A 19,460-nucleotide genomic window follows, 5' to 3' on the forward strand; every position below is an offset into this window, starting at 1 on the left:
CTCACTAGACCACCTATATCCCTGAAGGTCTTGGTGCTTCAATATCCCAAGGAGTGTTTTCCTTCCTAATTTAATGGCATCAGGATGCAGGGCTTTGGAAATCTGCAGCCCAGCTCTGACAAATGAGTTATTATTGTCACATTCCTGAATTTTATCGGGTGTATTTTAAACAGTACTTACCACAGGCACACAGAGGTTCATGAGAAGGCTTTAAGCAGTGGAAAATTTATCTGCTGTTTGTGTGACGGTTGGCCCAGCTTCCACATACCAAATATTTTTGGGAAGGGTCAGATTAAAGCTTTAAGTGGCTTCAAGCAGAGAGCAATACTATTTTGGGGGCATAGGCCAAGGGAAAGGTTTACAATTCCAAGCTGGCCATTTTCTACTTGTGCCAGAATTTCCTATTCATAATTAAAATCTTTCATTATGTGTGTTATGGACTATCATGATCTTGGTTTTAAAACCCCATCATTCTGCTCTTCTTCTGGACAGGGATATGAGATAGACCCAGGGATATACCTGTATCTGTGCTGATATTTGAACTCTCCCTAGACTCAGGAGAACAGAGGAAAGGAAGGATTGGGAATGACTTGCAGTCAGTCAATAATAATACATATCTACTATATACTAGGCACTCAATTGCATGCTGGGGCTGAAGAAGGTCAAAGGAAAAAGGGTGGAAAATCAATGTCCTCAAGGATTTGATATCTTTTGTAAATTAAAAAAAGTTTTTGTTATTCTGAATGTGACAAACACTAAGAGATATAAATATTTCCACATACAGAAGAAAACATAAAAAGATTGAATATGAAACTTCAAACCTATCCAAGTTTCCTAGCACTTTTTATCAAAATTAAGTCATTACCCCAGTAGATGGAATTTCATTTATTTCCTTTTTCAGGATTTTATGATCCATCCACCAAAGTCAAAGTTTGTTTTGCTTATGACTATTCCTCCTATGATTCTGCTCTCCTCCTGGGACTCCTCTCTCCTTTTGCACTATGTCTTGTCATTTTCTTTATTGAGTTTAATATATTACTGCCCCAAACTGTGTGTGCTTTCATTTCACCTTTATGCAGTTCAGATAAGAAAGTTCATGTGATGTCTTCTCCCCAACCCCTCCCTCTATGTTTCTGTGTTCTTCTCATACATCTCAATCATGAAACATAGCAAATTATACCCCCTTCTTTATTGATTTCCTTACTGCTATATTCCTTTTCCCCCTTGGTTTATTTGATCTTTTCTTTCAGAACATCAAACCCAAATAACAACCCTCTCCCCCCACAACCTTCTGTCTTATCCCTCTCTGTGACTCTTGGAGACATTGAGATCTTGAAGAGATACCATATGTATCCCTTTCCTCTATTAAAATGTAAGTACTTCCTCATCATTTAGCCCCTTTCAATGCTCAGATACATTTGTCTTCTATATTTTCTTTTAACTCCTGTGCTTTCCATTCAAAGTTTCTATTCATTCTGTTCTTTTCATCAGAAGTGCTTTAAAGTTCTTTTATTTCATTAAAAATACATTTTCCCTTATAGGATTATACTGTTTTTCCAGGAAAGTTAAGTTTGGTTCATGCCTTTACCTTTTTTTGTATTTTTGAATACTATATTCTAAGATTTTTCTTTCCATTGCAGTAGTTGCTGCCAAATCTTGTATGGTAGTGCCTATGAGAGAATTCAGTACTTACATTCTTCTTGATGCTTGCAGTATGCTTTTAACCAGGAATTTCTAAATTTGGGACTATCATATTTTTGGTCATTTCATTTTGGGGTTTCTTTAAAAAAATTACTGATAGATTCTTTCTATCAGTTCACAGCTACTAGAAACCTGGGTGGTCTTTTATTTATTTATTTAAATATGGTATAATATCATGGTTTTCAGGGCATCTGATGATGTTTAAAGACTAGGTTCATCTATCTCATCTGAACTAGAAGTGCTAAAGGAAATCATGATCCTGATTCCAAAGCTGATCAGCACAGAAACTTTAACCTTTGCTGTCTTTCTGACACTCATTTCATCTTGTGAGTTTTTGTATGTATGTGCCCATTGTCTTCCAAAGAAACTAATCAGAGCCACTATCTCCAATCTACTTAACGTGTAAATTGTGGCTTATTTATTATTTGTGCATATGTTTTAATATAAGTACCTGTGATGTTATTTCTCCTTATTGTTAAATAGATGGTTAAGCTTAAAATATTAAAATGTCATTATTATGGATAGCTAGCTGTGTAAATAGAAATGCTTTGGTGGGGGCTCAAGATCTAAAGCAGAGTGAACAGGGTGAGTATATTCTCTCATTCTAGGTCCTGAGAGTATATCCATGTGATGATGATCCTTTTCAGTGAAATTAGACATGCCATTGCAAAAGCAGTTTAGAATGATCAAGCCAACCTAACAAGTAAGAAGGTATCCATACACCCAGGTGAAAGATATCAAATCTACATAGTAGATGGCCACCTCATATACCTGTTATATTTCCCTTTGGATTTTTTAATCATTGTTTGATCTGGTCCCTTTCTTAGATCATTATTGGAGTAAATGTAGGAGAAATGGGTGCTTCCATCACCTTTCATACCATTACCTTCACCAATAGACTTCAAGGAGGTTACATTCTGCAAGTAAATACATGTATGTATACAAGTATGGACAAAATGTATGCAAAGTAATTATGAGGTGATTTCCAGGTATAGAGGACACCAGAATTTGGAGGAACCTAGAGATTTTTCATGTTGGAATTAGTATTTGATTTGAGATCTTTAAGAAGTTAAAGGCAAGGGCAAAGTAAAGGGAAGAAATTTAGTTGGAGTAAACTAAGATAAATAATAATAATAATAACAATAAATAACTGTTTTTATACTAGCACCTTGCAAGTCAAAAAAACTTCCCATACTTACATACAAAAGGACTTCACTATCAAAACCTGTGACATAGTTACTACATGGAGTTGCTTCCCCATTTTACAGACAAAGAAACTGACGCTTAAAGAACTTAAATGACCCGTCCTTGGTCAAGTCAAATCAAGAAGTATTTATTAATGGCTTACTATGTGCTAGGAAATATATCTAATATATTATATAGCTAATATAGTATATATAGAGAGAGAATATAGCTAATAAGTAATAGAAAACAAATTTGAACCCAAGTATTTTTGATTCCAGACCCATCATCTCACAAAGGAATAAGTAAATTAGCTGATCACCTGGAATGACCAAAGCAGTTTTCTGAAGCAGAAGGATAGTGAGAAGTAAGGACTAGAATTCAGACTATAATAGTTTGTTATTAAATAAACGTCAGGATGTCAAAATAGACCAGGAATTGTCTTCATTTGTTACATTTGTTCCAGGGTCACTTGTGTGTGCTTATGGCAGGCCAAGAACAAATGTTCCTACTATCCAGGGTCTTCTGAAGCCCCTTTAGGAGGAGAGGTCTTGCTAGTCCTGCCCCTAATTGCCATTGCCTTCTTTATTCTCCATGACAACAATAATTGATCCCACACCATCATTTGTTTTGTCTAAAAATTTTTAAGATGTAAAGTGATACCAGGTAGATTTTAGTAACTCTAAGCCACTTTAAAGTAATAAGAACTATGCCCAAGGCCAGGTTGTAAAAACTGGAGAAGATGTAGCATTGTTTAATAAAAGGACAAATTCAAAGTCAACTTGGCTGTTAAAGAAAGAGAAGTGTTAGTTTTAAGAGACAGAGCTACAATTTAAGAAAACAGTTATTTGGGGAAAATGATCCCTGCCAGATTGGAAGAAAATCCAGATACAAAGGAATCATACTGGCAAATATAGGTCATTGACTGCCATATTTTTCACATCCAGTCTCTCTTCCTTACTTCCATTCTAGTTATATGTTTTTTAATCTCTTCTCACCAAGATTAGCCCCCTCATTTCCATTCTATCCCCTCTCCAGTCTATCCTCTGGACAGCAACTTGAAGAAATTTCCCAATGCACCACTCTAATAACATCATTTTTCCATTTAAAAAAACTTTTGATAGGTCCTCCTTGCACATCAATATTTATAACTGAATAATTCACTGGATCTATAATCTCACTGATTACAGTATTCCCTCCAAAAATACAAATAGAAGCTCATCTTTGCCTTTTTTGCCTGTGCAAATTCTTTTCTGTCCTCAATCAAATATTTATTGAAACTATTGGGCCTATGGTCTCTATATTGAAAATTATCCTTTACACTTTAACTGGGGCAGCTAAGTTATATTGTGAATAGACCATGGGAGCCTGGAATCAGAAAGACTTGAGTTTAAATTTAGTCTCAGATAGTTATTGGATGTGTGACCCTGAGCAAGTCACTTAACTTCAGTTTGCCTCAGTTTCCTCCTCTGAAAATGGGGGTAATAATAATACCTAACAGGGTTGCTGTGAGGATCAAATGAGATAATAACTGTAAGGTGCTTAGTCTGGTACATAGTAAATGCTACATAAAAGTTAACTATTATTATTATTACTCAATGTCTATTTGCCTCAGTTTCCTCATCAGTTAAATGAGAATAACAATATCACCTATCTCCCAGGATTGCTGTAGGCAATTATACAAATGCTGTAGGCATTATACAAATGTTAGCTACTATTATTACTAATTTTGAATCAACCTATTAGTGTAGATTCTTATAAAACAAAAAGTGATTATTGTTAACTTCAGTTGGTCAAATTTTTGTGCCTTCCAGAATCTTCAAATTAATATCCATGGATACTCAATGTTAATTAACTTTAATGCAAAAAAAAAAAAGGAAGTAAGGATAAAGGAAATAAATGAAAATAATTTGAATAATAACACTCACTAAACAAACTGGCATCCTGCAGATAGGAGAAGAGAGTCACTAACACTTTATTTGGGGAAGCATGATGTGTAAGATTATCACTACATTGACATTAATTAACTATCGTTGATAGGAACAATTACTAAAAAGAAGGGGTCAATTTTCACTACTACCAACAAACCAGCTATTGACCACCATCTTTGGACAGGTAAGCCTAAGAGTCTCCAGTGGCAGCACTACCCTACAGCCATTATCTCAGGAAGAAATCCTTATATAGAGATGTGACCCAACAACTGTTTCTGTGGTCTTAGCTATTGAAGACCCAGAAAATTAAGTTCTTGCCCCCAGAGTCCTTGGGTTCTTTCATATGGATCACCATCAGGAATTGATATGGCTCATCAATAGAAATGACATTAAAAAAGTATGAATTACTATCTGCTTTACAATTGCATCCTAACATCCATGGAACTTTCCATCTGACTTGCTACTGACACCTACATGTATATAAGGGATCTTTTTAGAATGGGAGCTCCTTCAGAGCAGAGATTGTAATGATTTTCTATTTGTATTTCCAGTGCTTAATCCAATGTGTATATTAAGGAGTTAATTTTTTTACTCATTTATTCAACATGTAAACTCAACCCACAAGTTCTATGAAGAACTTAATGCTCTTGGCAACTTTTATAGTTTTTTTATTTAAAGGTGAGAGAAATGCAAATTGGTTTTCATAAATAATGAGAAGAATTAACTTTAGATAGTTCTTTAAGGCTGGCAAAGTCCTGTGCATATATTCTTATTTGATCCATCCCACAACCATAGGAGATAAGTGCTATAATTATCTCTGTTTTATAGATGAGGAAACTGAGGCAGATCAGTTAAGTGACTGATGTCCAGGATTTTGACTCATTTTATAAAATTATGTCTTCTGGACTCCAAAATCAACACTCAGTCCACTGGCCCACATTTACACTGGGTCAAAGTATAGCTACTTAATGAAATTCCTTATAAAGCTGAGTCATCATAACCCAAAGGGGCATAGCTAGGGGAATACCTATACTATTATCTGCATTTTCCAGAAGAGGAAACTAGGATCAAAGAGTATAAGTGCCTTTCCCATATCTACTTGGTTTAATAATAAGTATTGGATTTGAACCCACATCCTCCTGACTTTGAATCCATTTAATTTTTCACCATTTTATTTTAGTCCCCAAATTTTTCTTCTATCTTCTATACTAATTTACATAAGGAATTGGTTCTATTGCTCTCTTTATTTGGGAAAATGGAATATTTACATTTTTGATTGGTGATGGGACCTTTTTTCCCACCTAGTCTTGGAGGTCTGCTCTTTTAGGATCAATATTATTATTATTTCCCAAAGATCAATAGCTCCAAATGGAAGAAGCACCTTGGCTATACTTACTCATTGATTCATGACACTATTTTTTCCATACTATCCACCAATTATGCAAGGAGTTTTTGCTGTGGTTCTGAAATTTATCTAATAAGTTTTTCATCTTTCCTGAGCTCAATAAAATCAAATATTCATGCCAAAAAACTGGAAGGTATTGCATTTTATGTGTAGGCATTTTACCTACTGAAATTCAAAATAATAATACTTTCTCCATTAAAATCCCCAAATTACCTAGGAGGGGATTGAGCTACCATTTGCACATTGCTAAGCTTTCATTGATCTGAATTTAAACTACTTATCCCAGATAAAGCAGAAAGAAAGCAGGAAAGAAATACAGGAAAGGGAGGAAGACTTGGAATGTGCTTCAAGCTTTCATTGCTGGAGCATTAAATGCATGCCTTCAGAGCAGTACATGACCAGAGAGACCTACCTGTCATCTAGTCACATTGGAGGTGATGCATCACCCAGGCATTTCTTTTTGTTTTTTTAAGCCCTTACTTCCAACTTAGAATCAATTCTATATATTGGTTCCAAGGCAAAAGAGCAGTAAGGGCTATGCAATGGGAGTTAAGTGACTTGCCAGGGTCATATAGCTAAGAAGTGTCTGAAGTTAGATTTGAACCCAGGACCTCCCATCTCTAGTCCTGGCTCTCTATCCACTGAGCCACCTAGGTGTTCTATTTCATTTCATCTTTATTATTTTGTAGGTAAAAAAGATGAGGTCCAGAAAGAAATCCAAGGTCAGATAATTACTAAGGAGCAGAACTGAGATTCAGACATGGGTCTTCTTACCCCCAAGCCATCTGTTGCACTGAATTATGTTTCCTCTGATTTCTGGCCCACTGGTTTGCTGGTTTGGTTCTATTTCTATGGCAGCAGTACCAAGTTTTAGAATGCCTATGGCAGGGAATAGCTAGGTAGCTCAGTGGATAAAAAGCCAGGCCCAGAGACAGGAGGTCCTGGGTTCAAATTTGACCTCAGATATTTCCTAGCTGTGTGACCCTGAGCAAGTCACTCTGCCTAGCCCTTACGGTTGTTCTGCCTTGGAACCAATACAGTGTTGATTCTAAAATGGAAGGTAAAGGTTTAAAAAAGGAATGCCTTTGGCAGAGTGGTATTCTTACACTTTTCCTAAATTAAGCTGATCCCTTTGTTCTTTCAGTATGGTATTCCTGATTCCATTTTCTCCTTGGAAGTACCAATGGATTTAATTACAAAACTGTAACCTGGCATCTACCTCTTCAGGTACGGGAGCTTTCACCTCCTCAATAGTCACAGATATTGAAGGCCAAGAAAAGAAAGTTCTCATTACTAAAATCCTGGCACTGGTAAGTTGTCCAAGATCAGAAATGGAAAAGATTTTTCAACAGGAATCACACTCATACACACACACACACACACACACACACACACACACACATGCACACACACACACACACATGCATGCACACTCTCTCTCTCTCTCTCTCTTTCTCTCTCTCTCTCTCTCTCTCTCTCTCTATATATATATATATATATATATATATATATATATATATATATATATATATCCATTCATAACTCTGGACCCTAAAGAACACTATGTCTTTCATTCCACCTTTCCACTGAGTCTTCATATATGTGTTGTTCCATTTTCTTAGAAGGTGAACTCCTTGAGAGCATGGATTATTGTGTTTTACTGGTTTTGTCACCAGAAATTATCACCATTTTTTATACATATGAAGTATTTAATAGGGCAGCTAGGTGGTAAAATAGATAGAATACCAGAACTAGAGTCAGGAAGACTCATTTTCTGAGTTCAGATCTGACCACAGACACTCAAGCTGTTTGACACCAGCCTAGTCACTTAACCCTATTTGCCTCAGTTTCCCCATGAGTAAAATGAGCTGAAGAAGGAAATGGCAAACCATGTGAGTATCTTTCCCAAGAAAACCCAAAAAGGGGGTCATGAAGAGTCAGATGTGACTGAACAACAACAAAAAAGTAATTAATTCCTTTTTAATTCATTCAGCTAGCTTGCTAGAATACCTCTGAGTACCCTTCCAGCTCTGGGATTTTGTGACCTTTGCCCAGGGTCACCAATTAAATATAGAATCATGTGAATTTTAGATTTAATCCACCATGCGTAGTCTAACAAACAGGAATGTCTACACCCTTACTTAAGGATTAAGTGTTGAGAAGGATGGCCTATGACAGACATGTGCTAGCAAATGACAAATCAGAAACAACTGACAGACCCCCTGGGCTGTCTTAAGTCAAGCTTAAGCTACCGTTGATACATGTGAGATGCAGGAAGTGATGTAAAAAACGGTCTATATATTTCACGTCACTTCCTCTCTCGGATCTTTTTTCATGGAGAGGTGGCTCTGGCTTTTTGTGGAGAGGTGACTCTGGCTCTTTTTTGAAGCAGAGACATGGCTGGTGGCAGCATGCTGGGCATCTTGGCATCTTGGCATTTTGGTGTGCCTGCAGCTCTTGTCTGGGTTTGGCTCATGGCAGCATTTTGGCATCTTGGCATCTTGGTGTGGGTCAGGTGAGGCATATTCCCTAAGCTCTCTCAGAGTTTAGGCTGATTCCTTTTTTTTCCTTTACCTTTCCTAAAAACTGCCATCCTCTTAGGAGGCCCCTCATCTCAGAGGAGACCTCATGGCTGGAAGGTCTCTGAACTCCCCTTGGCTCAGGTTAGGCCAGAGAAATCTTATACTCTTTTCCCTCTTTCTTCTTAATTCCTTCCCTCTATATTAATTAAACCACCATAAAATTCCCAAACTGACTTGAGTATTTTTATTGGGATTTGAATTAATCCCTGGCAACCAACTAAATTTATATTCAGTTAAAAAAAAATCCTAAATTTACCCCTTACAGTCATCCTGTTTGTTTCTTTGCAAGAGCAGGGATTAATTCAGGAACCTTTTTGATCATGTGCTTCTAAGTTTGAGAAAATCATCTGGGGAAGGTTCCTCATTTGCAGAGTCAAATATTGTTGGTTGGTAATCTTAGGGAGATGGAGCACTTCTCCAGGAAGACTGACTAAGGTGGGACAGCATGAGAGAAATAAGTATTTGGCTGAGAGTTTGTCAAATCAATACTCAAAAAGGGTAGCAGGTCGCAGAAGCAGAATTATAGCCATCAAAGACAAACTTTCTTTTATTTCACAAAAATGCCTGAGGCCATTTCAATGTACAACTTCTCTGATTAGAATGGCAAAAAGGTAGACTAAGGCCTGGGAAGAAAAGATGACAAAATAGGAAAATGGGTCTGATTTCTGTAGTGCATCTAGTTTGATAATTGATAGAAGGTGTTTCCTCACTCCACATCCAAGAGTTCTCTATGCCAATACAATGCCTACACCTAACCCTATTACCTTATGATACTGCTTGGAGTTATCCATCTCCAACTTCAACTTTCTTCCACTATAAGACTTTGCTAAAGCTGAATCAAAAAAAGTTTATAGTGAGTCATTTATTCCCAGGCCCTTTATACCAACTAGTCTCCAAGAAGTTAGAAGAAAGAACAATAAATTGCTTCCTTGCCCTTGGAGATATATGTTATTTCCTTGGGGAAGAAGCCTAGTATGAGACATTAATAGCTCAGTGATCATTTACCATTTAATACCCTGCCATTGTTTGTATCATTGCACCATTGCAATTGCACCATGAAATCATTCCATTGCATATGACTCCTGGTTCGATATGTTTTGGTCTTGATATTTGTCCAAAGATTCTCACTTTTAGTAACCAGTTCTAACTTTTATTATCTGGTATGAAAGGCATGTCTAGCAATTGATTCAATTCAACTCAACAAACATTCAATAAGAGTTTGCTATCTATACATGGCTTTGTACTAGATGCTGAGAATATATAGACAAAAATTATATAGTCCCTGCCTTCAAAGACATTATTATTTTCTATTAGAGGATGAGAAGTACTCCTGCTATATAGATTTGCATTAGGTATCATGATAGAATTCAATAGTAATAGACTTCAGGCATCCAGAAAGAAAAGCTCTCACCATTTAATCTACCATTGTTTTGCTGCTGGTGGCCTCATTCTATCAATCATTGATTCATTCAATAATTATCTATATGCAAGCCACTATACATAGGTACTGAGAGATATAAGGATAAAGTACAATTATTTTCATCAAGGAGCTTATGGTCTAACATAGGCAATAAGATACATTACCAGATAAATATATTCCAAAAATTATAAGTGCTTAGCTGGAGTGCATCAGCCTACTCCCTAAGGTGATGGTCATTGCCTTGCACAGAGTCAAAACCAAAGAATTATTCTCTTTTGATGATGGATGACAAGAATCTTCAAATGTTCCAATTTTCAGGTGTAATTAATTACATTGAGTCTAAGCATGTTATAAAATTTCATCAGTGAAACTCAAAGTAATGATAAGGATTATGGTCTAACCATCCATATTGGAAAAAATACATCAGGTGAAAAATGAATAAGCTCAATTTCAACAAGTTGTACAGGCAGCACAAGAAATATGTGTGTGAGAGATAGAGATGGGAGACTTAGGATAGAGATAGGAACAGAGATAGAGACCTAGAGATGGGAAAAGAACAGACACTTCAGAGGAAGAATAACCTGGGCCTCGGTTTAGGGGCAGAGTAAAGTTTGCACTGATTTGCATTTGGAAATTTTTATACTCTCAGATCGCTATAGTTTTTCTAGGAATGAAACTCTTTTAATGTGGATTTTTCTCCTGGTTTTGTTATATATGTGATTGTTATAGAAGGAGCAGCAAAACTAAGTTGAGAGAGACTAATCATTAGGTTTAGACACAGAGTGAAGAGTTTTTTTTCATCCAAAGAAACTCACAATCATCTACCAACTAACAGAGAGGGCATGATTTGTTGGTGAAGAGTAGTCACATAAATGTTGTCACAGGTCCTTGAAGCATGAAGTAAGATACAAAATCACTGCAAATTCTGAAACATCTGCTACAGAAGAATCAAAAGTCAATGGAATCAAAACTTCAATGAAAAGTGGATAGAAGTAGGATGCAGTACCTTACCAATGATGCCCCCCCACTCACAAGAAGTCACATTCAAGTCATCAGTATGACTGGAAAAGGTAAATATAACAAGATTGAGACGAAATAGAGGAATAACCTAAGTCATTCACTGGTTTTCCTGAAATAAAATAATAAATAATGAAAAGATTTCATCAAGGAACAAGAACGTCTATAGCACATTGGATGGATCTTCTATGAATTCTTTATGGAAATATATTAACAAGAATTTCACACAATGGGAAAGGATAGAGAAGTTGTAATCTGCATCAATGGCGGGGCAACACACATGGATAAAATTACAAATGAATTAAAGTAACCGAATCAGATAGGAAAAGGCCATTTTCACTGTGTGCATCATGGAATACTTCTTAAAGGAGGTGACATTCAGACTGCTTTTAAGGGTGAGTAGGATGTCAACAGAGAGGGATGATATTGAAGGTATTTCAGAAATAGAGGATCATCAGAGCAAAGATATGGCACTGAGAAAGTGTGAAATAGTGGATAGTCCAATTCAGTTGAAGCATATAGAATTTCAAGGCAATTCACTAAGATAGAAATGGAAAGGTAAGATGGAGACAGATTTTATAAGGCCTTGAATACCAGGCAACATAATCAGATATTTCTGAGCCTTTGGAAGAATTTATCTAGTATGAGTATTTGGAAAGATTGAAGTGGAGGGGGTGTGGGAGGGGAATAATAAGGCAGAGAGACTTTTTAGAAGGCTATAAAAGTAACTGACATTTATATAGTATTTTGCATGTATTATCTCATTTGCTCCCCACAACAACTGTGTGAGGTTAAGTACTACAAGTATCATTATCACTACCATTTCACAGGGGAGGAAACTGAAACTCAGAGAGATTAAGTGACTTGACTAGAGTCAAATAGCTATTATCCAAGGCCATATTCAAGCCCAGGTCTCTTCTGATTCCAAGCCCAAAACTTTCCCCACTACTGCTTATTGTGAAAATTCCAAGAGGGAAGAAATGAGGGCAAGAACTCAGGTGGTTGTGGTGGTCTCGGTTAAGAATGAATTAGATGTAGAAAATATTTGGGGAAACAGTATCAAAATAAATTTGGTGATTATATGATTGGGCCTTCAAGGAGAAGGAAGCCAAAAACTATTACTGAGTGCTAGGCATAGAACACTGTCCAAGGTGCTGACTCAGAATTGCCATAGGAAGTATTTGCAGAGGAAGTTGGGAACTTCATCTCTGCTCCGCTTCCTACAGCATATTGCTGGGCTGTAAAAAAAAAAGAAAAAAGAAAAAAATTCAGTGGAATTGAGAAAGGATTGGTTTCTTCAAGTCCTTGAAGAAATTTCTAAGGGTAATGGAATTTGTATGGGGGCTCTCTAGAGATATAGAATGACCAGAAACACTCTTGGTAATCACGAGTTCAAAAAGTCAACTCCATCACACAGGAACACCTCACTTCATCAAGAATTTCAATTCATTCAATATTTATCAAGTGTTTACTTGGCATAAGCAATAGACTAGACTCAGAGGAAGTTATGAAGATAAATAAGACAAATTTCTTGCCTTCAAAGAGCTCACAGTAAAATTTGGATTAACATAGAAGATAAATCAAGAGATTATCCAATTTAAAAAAAATGTTCAAATTCCAAAAAGGTTTAATACATAATTCTTTACAAATATTTCCCCACTTGTACATTTAAAATATTATCAGAGCTTAAAATTTTTCTTTAGGTACAACTAAATAAAGAGACAGCTATCACATAAAGTTGGCACTTCTAACCTGACCACCTATAGCCTATAAACACTTGGATTTTCTTTCCCTTCTAGGAATCATTTCCTTATTCTCAGTCTCTGAAACATTTGGTCCTAATGAGAAATCAAGTCTTCTCACACACCAAGCCCAGTATTCACAGATGCTGTCAAAGTACAACTTCAATAATTTTATTAAAAGAAGCATGTTGGCTTCAAGTTCCTGGCAACTACTGGAAGGAGGTTACTATGAAAATGTTGGCATAAGAAAGACTGCACACATTCAATGATATAACCCTAGGGTTAATAGGAAGCAACTCAGGAGAGTAGAAAGAATCATAGAATCTCAGAGTTTAAAGGGGCTTCAAAATTTATCTAGTTCCTGAACAAGATTCTTTCTACAATATAACCAGTGAGTTGTCATCTAGATTTTGCTTGAATACCTCCAGGGAAGGTACCCATTTTTGGAAGTATTTGATTCCCCTTTTGGATATTTCTAATTAGGATGAAATACACATATACATGTTTAGGTATGTTGCCTGGAGGTGTGTATTGATAAATCAATATCAATAATTATGAGCAGAGATGGAGATAGAGATATGGATATGGATGTACATATATATCTACATCTATCCATATATATGAATGTTTGCATAAATACACACACACACACACACACACACACACTTCCACAATCTGCCTCTCCAACATGCATTATTTCTCATACTTCAGTACTCTGGGGCCAAATAGAATAAATCAAATTCCTTTTTTACATGACAGCCCTTCATGTATTTAGAGACAACTCTCATATTCCCAGTAATCAAGGCATCTCTTCTCTATACTAAACATCCTCAGTCCTTCAGCTGATCTAGTTGGCCTCTCATGCCATTCTCCTACTTGTCAATGACCTTTCTAATATGTGGTGCCCAGAACTGAATCCCATTCTTCAGATAGGGTCTGCCCTGAGCAAAATACAAAGGAGCTATCACGTCCCAAGGTCTGAACATTATGTAATAACTTGCTATCTAACTTTCCCTCTCTTTAACCAAGGAAGGGAAAAACAAGTACATAAAACAGATAACATGTTCCCATCACCTCAAAAATAGAATGCTCCATTCTATTTTACATTGTGCAAAAAAACAAAAACAAGCACATCCATGACAGTTGACTCCCAGCTTGTGGCAACCCCATTGTAGGAGGAGTCAACACATACATCCTAGCACAGGCTCTTCTAGCAGCCATATGGGTGACTTCAAATAAATAAATCTTTCTGGACCTCAGTTTCCTTATCTAAAAAATAATGGAGTTGGTTAATATCATCTTTAAGGTCCTCTTTAGCTCAAATAACTATGATCCTTTAACCAAACTCATGCATAGATGCAATCTCTAGATTCCTCTTTCCCATAAAAGGGGTTCTTCCCACTCTGGTCCCCTGTCTCTAAAACCTCCACCACTGGTGAAAAGTGGAGGCATTTGGGTGGATCAATCAAAACATAATCCCACTTCTGAGTGGAAAATAACTCAAAGTACAAACTCTGTTTGTGGTGAATCAGAAGCAGAACTTTTATAGGATGAAATTTTAAGGGAGATAATGTCTTTAGTGCTTTCCATGATACCTTTCCATTCCTTCTTTTCTCCTTTCATTGTCTGACAATATTCCAAAGCAGATTTCATGCTATAGCATTGTTCTCATTGTTTGCTAATTATTTTAAGATACTTAGTTTGTTAGTGTTAAATGACTCTCCTCCCAACTATGTGTCCCCAAATGTATGTCAATATATGAAATTCCTTGAGACAGCATAGTATAGATAATTTTGACAACTGATTATTGATATCAAGTAAGACACAAAGCAGGAAGACATAAGCTTGCTGAAGCAATTTACCACCATTGTGGAGTATATACAGTAGAGTTCGTTTTCTCTATAAACAGTAAAAGCCTCCAGATGCCATTTGTAGATTACTCTAATTGCATCAAGTCCAAGAACATTGCAGAACTTCCAAACTGAAATCCATAATCATGTGTAAGAGTTAGGTTTAACTAGTCACTCAGGAAAAATCAAGTGGATGAAAATTGTCTAGGTTATGATACACAGGTATTTGGATCACCCTTTGAGTTGGTCTGTCAATACATACACGGTAAATAGACACAATAGTTGTCAATGGACTAGGCCCAGAACTGAAAAGAAAGAGGAGATCAGGTGGGATTGTCTTTGGGAAATTGTACAGCCATTGAATGACCTCAATCTCTTCCCTGAAAGAGACGCTTGACTTTTGTAATAAGATTCTTCTTTCAGTAATGCTGCAATGCACATATGCCTAACAGAAAAATATTATATGTGTGTAGTTCAAGATAATTTGGAGGAAGAACAGTAGAGGCATATAGAAATAGCTGTTAAGAAAATTTGATTACTCCTCACAAAGGAAGGAGCAGAATAGATGCCAACAAGAAACAATCTCAAAGTATGGTTCCCATTTTCCTCCACCAAAGGCAGAACACATTTGGAATGGCTTTCAGATATGGAACAGCTTTTACATTAAAAAAAAAAGACCAGAGCCCCTTGGAGCTCAAATTTAGATGAAATTTTAGACAAAAAGATGGCTAGCAACAATAGAAGACTGCCATGACATTCATAGATGAAGATGGTAGTATAATCAGAACTGATAAAATTCTTTAAAATAAAAGCATTTTCTAGATTCCCTAATAAGGAATAAGGAATGAAGAGAAAAGATGCAGGAAAGTTAATTCTAATTGTGCCATCCAACAAGATTTCAGGAATTGAGGAAAGAACAGTAATATACGGTCTCTGGGTTTGTTATTCTTTAGTATACATACATCATAGAGGCGTGGGTCACACCAGTCAAACCAGTTTTCACCCTTTTACAATGTGTTAATTTGGTATAATGAATAGAGAACTGGAAGACCAGAAATACCTAGATTCATATGTACAAGTTATGTAACACTAGGCAAGTCACTTCATCTCTCTGTCTCATGTAAAATGAGGATGTTGGACTGAGTGGACTCTCGGGTCATTTTTTGTTCTAAGTCAATGATCCTGTGAAAACACAAAATTTCCAAGAGGGTATTACCAAAAGCCCAATGTATATATTGCTCCTTATACTAATTTATAATGTTTGTATATTCAGGAATATTGTGTTTCCCAAGAATCCATCAATAATGAACAAAGACTGCTATATTTGACACCAGCACTCTATATAACTTATGCCTAGAATTTATTCATGCATGAGAAGAGTTCTTCTGCATCCCTTAGACTAAGGAAGTAGGATTATGGGAGGGTATAGAAATAGGTCTAAAGTTTCTTTTGGTCAAACTGTGCCCATCTGGCTGGAAATTATTGGCTATTATCCAGTTTTGAAAGCTGGAGAGAATCTATTTCTGTGAGGTTGTTCGGTAGCTAATTGTTCAAGAATTTTTAGACAGAACACAATTATTCAGCTGCTGAAATAACTCTCAAGAGATTTTCTCTTTAAATGTAGTCACATTCCAACAGAGACTGTGTAGTTTCAATGGAAAGAATGCTGAACTTTGAGTCACCAGACATGAGTTCTCATTTCAGCTTTGCCACCTGAATGACACTGGGCAAGTCATTTAACTTTCTTAATTCTGGATTTCACCATCTGTAAAATGAAGCTATTAAGCAATATGGTCACAAAGGTCCCTTATAACTCTAAGCTATAAAACTGTGGTTCATTATAAATATCTCCAAAGGAAATCACTCAATTCTTCACCATTCTGGAATTAATGACTTGTATACAGTTGGTGCTTAAAAATATTTGCTGACTGAATGAATGTTTATTGCACATGGATAAAATTTGGAAGATATTTTTGTTTTACAGAATTTTCAGAGTAATAGTATTTATTTGTTAAGGTAGCATTTGGAATATGCATTAAGATACTTTGACGGATCCATGATTTTATCTATTTGGACACTCTCTACATTTTTGAAGTGGCTCTCTGTGCCTTCCTGTAATACGCAAATCTTGTATATATTATTCTATAAATCTCTCTAGACCAGTTTTTTCAATCTCTATTATAAATTGATTCCTGTAGATCACATAATGACTTAAAAAACACACAAATTAACATTATCTATGTTTTATTTATTTTGCCAAGCATTTCCCAATTATATTTTAATTTGGTTCCTGTGCACTTGGAAATCAAGAGGCCCATGAGAGAATTTGATACTTCTGCTTAGAACCAACATGTTGAAGGTCTTTCTCTCATAATTTTAATATTTCAGGATTAATAATGCAGCAATTGGACCTTTTTGTCTCTTATTTTCACACAAAACCATCCCACCTCTTTTTTTTTAATCTGCTGGATCTTTTATGCCACTCTTCTTACACTCTAAGACTCCTTACTTCATTTTCCTTCCTTACACCTTCTACCAGAGTGAAGCAAGATAGAGAAGGGGCATCACCCTCTCCTTTCTGCCATTTCAGCAATAGTAATAGTGACTTACAACCAAAGGGCAAGGCAGTGTGCTTTGCATGTGATCTGAAAGAAGAGTTCAAAGATACTTTTCCTGAATCTAAACCTCCCCTATAAGAGAAAGAGTGATTTTTGAATTACCTAATTTTCAGGATTCCAGAATCTAGACTTCTAGTCAGATAAAGGAAATGTTTCTGGGCAGAACTGACTTTGAGAATTGCTTCATTGACTGCCCCAAGTATGTTGTCTTAAATTTAAGATTGAGAGAATTGGACTTTCTGGAGGGAAAAGATTCCCTGATGTAGCATTCTCCATAGAGGAAAAGGAGGACAGTCTACATAGTTATTTTTCACCTACTTCCTAAGCAAAGTCACTGAGTTATTCAGTCAAGAGGAGTTTGCTTGTTCGGTAATTTCTGAATTATGTTTACCTCTTAGAGAATTCCAGGTGCAAGCAGGCTAAGCCTTGTTCCTCAAATTCAAAATTGGAATGAAATGAGGCGTAAGGGTATTTGTAAAGAAGGCTACTCCAACTCACATAGTAGGCAGAACACTCAGGGAGCAAGGTGCCTCTGTGTTAGTTGATCTGGGCATGCACCTTTATAGAAACTCACCAGAATGGTAGATGGTTGTCCCCAGAGCAACATCAAATGTAGATCTCTTCCGGGAAGAACAAATGGACTATTTAAGTGTTTTATGCTTCTGTTTTTGTTCATGCATTCCTATGAATCCTTAGGACCCCACTTTCTATAGGGTGAAATAAAGGCAGTCCCATACCCAGTACCCAATACATATTGTACACTGAATTCCTGAATGGGAGCAGGAGAGACCTTGTTACCTACCATAGTTGGAAAAAATCTGGACATCAGCTTTATTTTGGAGAGTATCTTGGATTATTCCAGGTAGGGACAATAAGCCAAAAATAGAAACGAATCCTTTTGGGGTACCAGTTCTCAGGATCAGATATGATCCATATGTGGCCAAGGTCCTTGGGTTGAGGGTACAATGCCTTGGTCATGGGTTAATAATATAAACTCCACTTGCTTTAACTCTTCATAACTTGACTCTAGTCTACCTTTCAAGATATATTGCACATTACTCTCCTTCATGTTCTCTATTTCCTGATCTTTATATGGAACATTCCATATCCCATCTCCATGCATTTGCACATGCTATTCCCCATGCCTGAAATGTTTCCTTTACCTCTATTTCATAGACTCCTTCATTTCCTCCACAAAGATCACTTTGGCGCAGTCGGCAGCACATCAGTATCTCAAGCTGAAGGTCTCAAGTTCGATCCTTGGAAGGAGGGTGTGATATACTGGAAGAGGCTTCTGGAGACTAGAAGAGTCACTCTACTTTGGTTTGGGCTTAGTCCCCATCTGAAGTGGATTGTGAATTCTCACAGGAACAGGTTCAAAACTGAGACTTTCACCTCTGAGCTAAATAAAACTGGGGAATCACTAAATCTTTCTAGGCTACCAGTTTGGGGGCTTCTAGATTCCATGTTGACAGTCTGATCATGTCATCTCTTATTCAACAAACTCCCGTGATTCTTACTGTCTTTCACATCAAATATCAAGTCTGCTGTTTGCCATTTAAATTTCTTTATAACATTACTCTTTCTTATCAGTCTTATACCAAGGTCACAAGCTAGTGAATGAGGCCAGATTTAAACTCACAATGATGAGTCTTCCTGACTCCAGCCCCAACATTCTATCCATGTATTTGCCCCACCTATGAGATGACCTTCCATCTACTCTGTATATATTGTATACTGTCTATACCTAATTGTTTTCATATTGTCTCCCTCCATTGGAATGTGAGCTCCTTCTGGGTCGGGACTTTTTTGTCTTTCCTTGAATTCCCAGCACTTGGCAAGTACTTGGCACATTGTAAGCCCTTAATAAATGCTATTTACTGACTTCTTAGAGGAAGCCTATCCTAAACTCTCCAATTATGAGAATTCTTCTCCTTACCCTAGGAATTATTTTATGTATTCATATATATTTCATTCAATTTTCTGTGGAAATCTCTCCCACTCCATAACCA

The sequence above is a fragment of the Monodelphis domestica genome, chromosome 1 (assembly GCF_027887165.1).
Source record: "Monodelphis domestica isolate mMonDom1 chromosome 1, mMonDom1.pri, whole genome shotgun sequence".
NCBI classification, from domain to species: Eukaryota; Metazoa; Chordata; class Mammalia; order Didelphimorphia; family Didelphidae; genus Monodelphis; species Monodelphis domestica.